The sequence below is a fragment of the Pectinophora gossypiella genome, chromosome 14 (assembly GCF_024362695.1).
Source record: "Pectinophora gossypiella chromosome 14, ilPecGoss1.1, whole genome shotgun sequence".
Lineage (NCBI taxonomy): Eukaryota > Metazoa > Arthropoda > Insecta > Lepidoptera > Gelechiidae > Pectinophora > Pectinophora gossypiella.
The window spans coordinates 15,935,297-15,945,310 of record NC_065417.1 but is presented as its reverse complement, the minus strand read 5'-3'; the positions used below and the strand labels follow the sequence as shown (position 1 = coordinate 15,945,310).

The 10,014-nt window shown below is 39.4% G+C and overlaps 2 non-coding genes across 2 annotated transcripts; both read left to right on the top strand.

The window, feature by feature from the left end:
• The first annotated feature begins 143 nt into the window (after nt 1-143).
• On the top strand, nt 144-217 carry Trnan-guu (transfer RNA asparagine (anticodon GUU)). The gene has a single exon. It is a non-coding gene; the product is annotated as a tRNA-Asn (tRNA).
• A 7,607-nt stretch (nt 218-7,824) lies between these two features.
• Nucleotides 7,825-7,896, top strand: Trnag-ucc (transfer RNA glycine (anticodon UCC)). The gene has a single exon. It is a non-coding gene; the product is annotated as a tRNA-Gly (tRNA).
• Nucleotides 7,897-10,014: the final 2,118 nt, after the last annotated feature.

Genomic DNA, 10,014 nt, shown 5'->3' with positions numbered 1-10,014 from the left:
GTTCAATTGAGGAGAAGCTTCGAAGGCTTAAAACAGGTTTATGTTTTGCAGGTAACAGACGCTTCTATTGTATCTCCATCTTTGTCGTTTGTATACTACAGCGCTGCGCCTAGTAGTTAAGTATTTCGCAAACATTGTCAACTGCCTCCGTGGCGCAATCGGCTAGCGCGTTCGGCTGTTAACCGAAAGGTTGGTGGTTCGAGCCCACCCGGGGGCGTTTCTTTTTGGATGAATTGCTTTTCTTTAATTTATTTTTGTACTCAGATATTTAATAATTGCAAAACATTTTTTTACCAAATTTTGTTACCAAAACATAATTTTATTAATTTTGGTTTTCAATAATATCTAGATGTATAATTTAATAAGTATATTATTACGGGTCACACTTCTTATTTGCTTCTTATTTTTTCTTTTTATTATAATTCATCCATACCTTCTTTCTCCTTCCTTGGTACTCAGTTTCATGCTTAGACAAATCAACCTAACTTACCACAACCAGACAGGTACCTACTTATTTCAGGGTATTTCATAAACATCGCTATAACAGCACGCTGTGGAACATATGCCGCCAGGAAGTGCAGGCGGTTGCTACTGCTCACTGCAACCCTGCTGACTGGTTGCCTGGTTGAATGCCGCTGACTATAGCTGACTGGCACTCGGAAATTGCGCGGTGTCGACGCTGAACGCCTGCGTCCGTTCGTGGTTCGGGCAGAATTTGTAGGGTTGAGCCGCTTGAGCCTGTACGGTTTCTCTTTCAACTGTTTTAAGACAGTAGTTAAACAAAAACTTTACAAAAAAGGTTATTATAAAGTTAGTGATTATTTAGAAGATATGAATGCATGGGATTAACTGTCTGAGAACGGATATTAGGCAGCTAAATTACTCAATTGTTTACCAATATTTTTTTATTTTTTTTTTATTTTTTTTAAAGAACGTCTAGGGCCCTGTGCCGAGGTTTTTCTTGCAGCTTCTTTTCCCCGGCTATACAGGTTGTGAGAAGCTGCAGTAGTTTTAGGCGGATGAGACGTTCGTTATGTAAAATTGACGATTCAAAGTGTAACTATGTTACCTACTGAATAAAGATATTTTTGAATTTGAATTTGAATTTGTTTGTGTTGTTGTTGTACTTACTTACTTAGTTTCAGAATAATTTGGGATGTTCTAGAATTTTCGATACGTATCCAATTTAACCAGCTCACAACAGTCCAACGACCTCTATTGTAACTCGGACCTTAGCTGAGTTGCAAACGATTACGAGAAACAACAGTGATGAAAACTATATTATGTGATTGTCATGTCACCTTATGTCAATGTCATTTCGAAAAGCGACAAGATCGCTTGTTGTTGTCGCTTTTACAAATCGTTTACGACGTGGCTGACCCTCCCAGGGGGTATAAAAGGGCACATTGCATCAATTCATCTAAAATACTTAGCAAAAAAATAAAAAAAATAAAAATAGTTTATTTCTCATAATTGTAACGAAGTTTGTTGTCGAGACTTCCCACTAAGTAACTAGAGTACTTGTGTTGGGAATGACTCGCAACTCCCTTTTGGTATACATAAGATTTTAAAACATGGCAAATATATAGGTATATCACATTAAAAAGAAAAAAGATTGAATTAAAAGAAAATGTGTGTGATACTGCAATTTGATATTAAACCCGAACCCGGGAGCCGTGGTAGCCCAGAAGTCTTGCCTCTCACTTTGGGGTCGCAGGTTCAAATTCCAACACAAGCCTAAACCAATGTATGTCGAATTTGTTTTCGAATTCATATTTGGATCATAAATTATCACGTGCTCAGCCTGAGGAAACCCACATTCCCAAGAAATGCATTTTCGGAGGTATGTGACCCAACCTGTATTGGGCTGGTTTCCCTTCGCGGGTTGGAAGGTCAGGCAGTCGTTTCTGTAAAAAATCGGTCCTGTCAAATCTTTAAGTTAGGTAAGTGGACCCCGAAAAGGGACGAGATGATGACAGCAATTTGATATTTGCGAATACAAAAGAGAGTGCCCAATGTCAACAAATGTTACACAACACACATAATATAATATAATTAAAACACATAACGCGTTTAAAGCACAACACACTAACACAACACACAGTTAACAGTGTCGAAATATCGGGAGTCTCATATCCCTGCTTATAAACGCGGTGAGAACCCGTTATTATGTGTTTTATTTATGATAATAAGCGCGTAAACTTAAAACAATGTATACACATATAATATAAGTCCACAATTGTATACCAATTTCGGTAGTCAGAGGTAGATCAATCGCAATCTAAGACGAACTACCGACGCTTCACCGAGCTTTATCAAAGTACAAGTGTCAAATAGCATTATTGCTTCGTTAGATGTATGGCTTCAATGTGGCCTTTTTAACCCTCAGGCCATGAATACGACGGTACACCTCAGCACATAACTCACTGCATACAATGTGCATCCCTTCCGAGCCATCTACCATCCTGCATGGTAATGTCTACGTTAACGCTACATTTACCCAGCCAGTGGTGTGCCGTTACCGGAATATTCCCACTTTGTAGATTTGCCGCAGATAGCATTAACTACTTGGCCGGACAAATGGGGAGCGCTGAAGGCTCTCACTCGGTACAACGTTTAAGACAACAGGCCTGAGGGTGCCCAGTTGGGTGCGCACCTCGGCTCAGGGCGTCGTCTGAGAGGAAAAATATTTGAAAGAATTAATCGACCCTAGGGGGTCGATAGAGATAAGCGCTGATTGAGGGAAATCGTCGACCACGCCGGCGGGGTCGGTGTCGGGGTCCTGAAGTGTTTGGTGTCGCGAGCTGATTGGCTGCCTCTATGGCTAGTAGTATATTACGTCCTTCGAGTTCACGGAGTATCAAAACGTATGTAAAAAGAGCTTTATTAGGTACCTACCTAACCTTTAGGCAGATAACACTATAGTACAGTCATGAGCAATATAATGTACCCACTTTAGGACTCTGTCGCACTAACATATTTGACATTTAGAGAGACTTACAGTACAATTTGTCAAAAAAGTTAATGTGACATGGTACCAAAGTGTATACGTACATATTACCTAATGCTCGTGACCGTACAAGAAAACTTGAAAATTAAAAACAGCCAGTTTCCTTATTATTAAAGGGGTTTTACAACGGAAACATTCCCGGGAACCGCACATCACTAACCCAACCTGACCCGCGGTGCTGTCTATCTACGAGTCTCCGTCTAACTATAATAAAGTTAACAATTTCTAATAACGCATAACATAACGAATACACACTTACTTAAGTAATAGAGAGATCAACTGCTTAGCGTGCCCTCCGGAGCACCATCTTAATTTAAGACGATCAAATAAGACAAATGTACTTAAATAAATAATTAATGTTTTATTTCCTACGCACTGGAGCAGCGCAGTGGAGTATGCTCCATACCCTTGGTTGATTAGAGAGAGGCCTGTACTCAGCAGTATATAAGCTATTTATGTTATGTTAATGTATCATCATCATCATCAGCCCATTAACGTCCCCACTGCTGGGGCACGGGCCTTCCCTATGGATGGATAGGGAGATCGGGCATGTTGATGTATATTCGCTTTCAATTCGGTGTAGACGTAATTATTATTCATAATATTTACAAATAAAACTGTCGATCTTCCTTTTTCTTTACTATTACTTTCAGGTGTTTTGATTTGAGTAGGTTAAATAACTATATTAAAATGATTACGTAAGTACGTACCTACGTACCCGTGTACTCGTATCACAAATCACTACTCAATAAACACTCGTTTGATGTAAAGCAAGCACTTCAAAGCATTCAATTTATGGTTTGTTTTTAATTTGGCCTACTTGTTAACTGGCGTTTAATAGTTACAAAATTACTGGGGTAATCGCCTTTTAAAATTTTATGGCGTGTGTTACACATATTACAATCTGTTATGAGAGTAAGTAGATGCATATAGCAAAATAGAATAAGTTCAGCCGTTCATCATGGTATTAAGTCTCTGTGACATGATGACGTCTTAAAACAATTTTAAGGACCGGTGTACACAACGCACAAACATTTAAGTTTAAGTTTTTATAGTATTACCTATATACAATCTCCTGAGTATGTAAGAATTACTATGTTTTATTCTTCCGTATGTCATGATTGTCTTTTGTCTTTTTGCTTCTTCTCCTTTGCCAGAATCTGTTGTTGTAATAAGTTATCGTATCATTTTCGCTTCTATTTTATGGATTTATTTTTCATTTTGTATTATTAATTTAGTAAATAGTGGTATTTTTTCCGTCGACTTGCTTGCGACTATTTAACGCGCTTGTAAACGTTTACCGCATGTTTCATCGTATCCATCGCAGGACTTCAGTGTACTTATAGCGACTGCAAATTAGTTGTACCCGTCTTATAAAGACCAGAGGCAGAGGTTACGGGCGTACGTTATGTTTGTATGTCTGTTACGCATATTACGCGCGGCGCGGCCTGTGATATTTCACAGTGTTTATTTGAACAGATGTATATTGTGTTGGTAACGAGCTCGTCGACGGATACATGGGCCTCTGGCTACCGCTCCTCGCCATACATTAGTCGCGTCCAGTAAATAACATAAAGCACGCCTGTTTGTCAGTAGCCGAGGGTCCGTTAGTGGCTTGTCGACGTGTTTATCGCGGGAGCGCGTATATGAGGTGATTACGATGTCAAGGTTACTGTTATACCTACTCTGTGGACTAGTTACGTTCAGTTATCTAGAGTCGGAGCCGTGTGAGGTGAAGGAAGTAGTGGGGTGATGTGAGTTACGATAGGAGAGATTGCTTGATGACAATGACGATATAAAGTCCCCAAATATTTAAAATAACAAGTTTTCTCACGATAGATATTGATGCTGATTCCGGTACCCGCCATCTAATGGAGGCTTACTTTATTTACTTAGGTAGTACCTAAATAAACAACGGAAAAACTGATGCATCGGACAGTTAGATAGGTACGGTCACGAGCATTAACATGCATACACTTTGGTACCATGTCACATTAACTTTTTTGACAAATTGAACTGTAAGTCTCACTAAATGTCAAACATGTTAGTGCGACAGAGTCCTAAAGTGGGTACATTATATTGCTCATAATTGTACGCAAATGTATCACTTCGCAAGCGTTTCACTCACACACCTTTATACTTTAATTTTAAAGTATTACCTATCTCCTTTGATGATTGTGTTATTTCGACGTAGGTGCAAGTAAGCTGATACCTACTGTATTATCAAAACGCGGTGAACCTACAAGAGGATTAACTTAAATTAGGTATTGTGGATGTTTTCGACAAGTTCACAGAACCCGACGGAATTTCGCGAACCGCGCCTACAAACTTCGCGACAGATAGCACGAACTTCAAAAAGATGTTTAATCCGCGGACATTTTTTGAAGTTGCAGTAAAATTCCTGAAGCCCGTCCATCACTGTCGGGACTCGAGCCCGGAACTCCCAAAAATCAAATCCAATGATTGCGTTATCAAAGGTTCGCGGCGAACATTAGTAAATATTTGTGTACGATTATATCAATCACTGTCGACGTCGATAGATAAGGGGTTTATTTGTCGATAGCGGCGGTGGTCGACAAAACAAATATCAATGAGTGGATTATCGTCTTTTGGGCGACGTTATTTTTTATTTGCTAACACGTGTAGCGGACAGAGGCGATAGCGGCGGTGGAGTGGTGTCTACATCCAAGTTGCCGACTTGGCTACTGTCAAACATTGTTTACTTTTCTGTAAGGATTTACGAAATCAGTGCAGCGATATCTTGACTATGTTGTTACTTAGAAATAGTAATAATATGTCACTGTTGCCGCTCACGTCCAAAAACATACTTCGTCTTAAATAATAAAATGTTTCAATAAATGTTGACTCCCTTTAAGGGTTGTACTTGGACACAGATATACTTCTACCACCCCTGCTAACGAACTCCAAGCTTATTAGAATATAATAAAGCGTTCGTCCAAACAATTTTCCACATCCGCAGACACCAACAAAGCCACGAATAATGGCTCCTCACCGTCCGGAAATAAGAAAACCAATTAAAACCGAGTACTAAACGTCACCTTATACGACTGCTGAATATGAATGGCGTAGGGCTGCAGGGCTCCGCTGGCCCGATGCGATCTGCCCGCAATTATGCCACAAAAGAATCAATTACGCTACGACAGCGGCAGCGGCGCGGCGCGGGCGCAAAGCAGAAAGAAAACAATAATGCACTCGCAGCGCTTACACTCTTCAGTCTTCACCGTTTCTGTGCCTCACCTCGCGGCAGACCTGCGACAAACAGACACGGCTGCTTATTTCAAATTAGATACCTATTATTTTTGTTTCTTACTACTAAAAATTTTAGGGCGTAGGTAATGTCTACTGCTGTAGATAGAGCAAGTGAAGTCTACATTTTATTATTCCCACTGAAAAAAATATTTTGCAACTTTGGTTATTGTTTACAAAACAGAGTGACTTAAGTACATAACCTCATTAGTAACATATCTGTAGGCAACTAAAGATTTTATTATTGGTTGGTAAAACAAAGTTAGGTATGTAGTCAGTCTGTTTTGTAAACTTGCTATATATTTGAGAGAGTTTAAAATCTGGCAGCCACATTTGCATTTGATACGACTGTATCGAAACTGATGGTTGGTTTTTTTACTTGTTGATTAGTCCATAAGTATTTAAATAGGTATATGTGGTTAAAATTGCGACATGGATTATGGCCGTAATTCTCATTTCAAAACAGACCCGCAAATAGACTCTTAAAAAGTTTACCCATTGTTATAAGTAGGTAATTCAAACAGAGCCTACTTCCAAAACTTGAGGGTTCACCTAGTTCCGAACAAGCGTCGACTATTTGCCAACAAGTTGTAGGTACTCGAAGATAGCGAAGAATTCACCGCCGAGTCTGGAGCTAGTTAGGTCTGCGTCGGTGCTTGTCTCGCGAGTTCGGCTCTCGTCTCTTTGAGCCGCAGATCAAAGCACACACGCTTCTATTAGCCCTGATTACAGCGGCGCACTCGACATCACCCGCACACACCCGCACCCACACACCCTCACTCTTACACCCTTACACCCGCGCGCACCCCGCACATTGTCTCCCCCGCGCCTGCGGGTTAAGATGCGTTCTAGTGTCATTGCAACTTTAATTAGCTTTGATAGTGCACCTTTGAAGTTTTCAAGTTATTACTTTCTTCAAGTATCGCGGAAGCGTTCAGGTAATCGCGCTTGTGGTTAATTAGTACTTGGCACAGCCCTTTACACGTCATACTTATTTCAAGCCAGAAACAGACTCTTTGTTGCTTGGCATTCTAGTTAAATATAGCTATATTACTTTTGCACGAAATGCACCTATAACGCCGCCTTATAGTGAAACCTCGTAAGCGTATTTTTGCTAAAACACATTGATGTGATTTTCTTCACACGCGCACGTTAGTTTCGTTCCCATTTCCAGGTTTTATTGAAGTTACACAAAAGAATTTGTTTTAGCAAAAACGAGATTGAGTTGTTTTCAATGATTAGGTAGGTACCCCCTATAAGGTCAAATAATAACCCTGATTGGTACCAGAGTTGATATCGGTGATTGACCTCGTAATACAACCCACACTAGACACCGAATTGAAATGTAACCTACACAGACTTGAGGTATAAATTATTCCAAGTATTAAACTAGTACGGCATGAATATTGAATTAAATACAAAAGGGAAGCTTATAATAGAATTTCCAGCAAAAAAATAATTGCGATATCATTACGGTTTATATCGTCCATATTGAACTAATATTAGAAAGGATGATGTGATCGCTTATTTCGACGCTCTGTTCAGCTGCGTTGGTGGTGTAATGGTCAGCATAGTTGCCTTCCAAGCAGTTGATCCGGGTTCGATTCCCGGCCAACGCACTCTTTTGCTGTTTTTGGATAGTTATTTTGTTTTTATCTAATCTTTTTATTTTTTATTTGATATTATGTTGACGTGGGTCGTCCTTGATTTGATTACAGTTCCACATAATTAGACTTCATTTAAATTTTTTCGTAGTTACGCAAGTAGTTCAATAGATGGCGCTAGTGGTATAATAAATGTGTGTAGTGGTTTGTATTACGCGTACTTACCTAACATTAAAAATAAAAGTAAAATTAAATTTTATGTTTTTTCCGTTCACCAAGGATTTGGCACAAGTCGTGAATTTGTTAGGTAAACACTTGCAAAAGCAATTTCGGGAGCACTTCGGTTGTGTACACTGCTGTCTCGATATGAAGCGCAATTGAATCTCCATCAGAATTTCCATCATTTCCATGCTCGTCAACAGTAATGGAATGAGGGAACTTGGTTATACTAGCTAATAGGAAACATTTCAATTTATTTTATTACGCATCCGCTGAATATTTGCATTTCGGTTTGTTTACCATGCTGTCGATATCAAATTGTATTGTTGCAATTTTAAGGAGGTAGATATTTTTGGGGGAATATAAAAAAACTTTCCGAAACTCATCACTCTGATATAATTTCATCCATACACATCCGTATTAAATAAATACTACATTTATTTCGTGCTTTACGTAGATATTAATTACTTCATGGTCCTTGGTATTAGATATATATTTGTATACTTACTTAGATTAGGACAAGTTTTTGTTGGTTATTCCTATTCTCAAAGACAGAAGAAAAATATTATGACTATGTAAGAAACAGTAAGAGCACTGTTTTTTTGCGCTCAATCGACTATTATGTCTCCATTTCCGACGTACAAAGACAGCCATTAGGGATCCTCACACGTTCGGCAATTAGCGTCAAATTGTGCGGAATCCAGCCCCTTGCAACGAACGGAAATTGTGTCTTCTGTCAATATTGGGGATGACTGTACTTTACCGTCGATGTTTTACCACAAATATCATTACAAAAAGGGACTTTTGATTCGTATAGCGTTGGAAATAAGGTTGGTGTTACAGACTAATGGTTTTGTAAGAGTGAATATGTATCGTGGTTGGAATTTTCTCTAGCTTATAATTGTGTATGATTGTCTTAGAGCGTCGCAGGGGTTTCGTTGGGGCGAGGGATCCAAACTAAATATTGTTGTGTGGCCACTGTAATGCCATTTAATTATTCCGGCGTACGGAACCTTTGTTTGTCGTGTGAGAGTTACACTTGATTAGTTTTAGTTATCTGAGGAGGTTTCTGAAGAAACTTGTCTTTAGTTTCAGTTACTTACTATTATAAATTGGTGAAAAAACCTGCGTTAGACAGGCAGTCGCTTCTGTAAAAAACCGTACCTGTCAAATCTGCGGGTTAGGTTAGCGGACCCTGTGTAAACAAGATAAAGCTAGGGAGACAGACGGTGATGAAAACACCTGGGAGGTTTACAAGCTTGCACTGGAACAAACAAACATCTAAGAAAGTAATATTGCTATTTGACATTAGTTGAAATTGCACAATACCTACTTTTATATGCGCAAAGGTTGAGGATTTATAAATGTATATCTAGGTTATCCAACACGGACACGGACCTCTGAGGTTATCATCTATAACAACATAGCATCACGCCTGTTTCGCCGAAGGGGTAGACAGGAGTGTATTATGCATAATACACCACACCCACTCCTCGTGCTCGTGAGCTATGTTTAAGCGCCTATTGCCATTAACCGGGCCCAAATCCAGAAAACCACGTGATATCAATTCTCATCTACCCTATATTCCAATCGTCATTTGTTCCGGCCCACGAACTGCATAAGCCGGCTAAGTAATGAAAGCGTCGAGTGCAGTGCCAATTACGAGCCACAAATATCCTGGGTCCTGCTTTGACTGGAAATAAACCAAAAAAATCTCTACGATTGATTTACTGGATATCTGGAAAGTGGATTCGACGATGCGAGGAAATAATGAACATAACAAAAAAAATAGAATTGTGTTTAGTACGTGTGTTGAGTTTCAGCGTTTATCGCTATCGCCCTAGGGCCGATAATTTTTTTGAAATATTATCATCAGACGACGCCCTGAGCCGAGGTTTGCTCCCAAATGCCAAC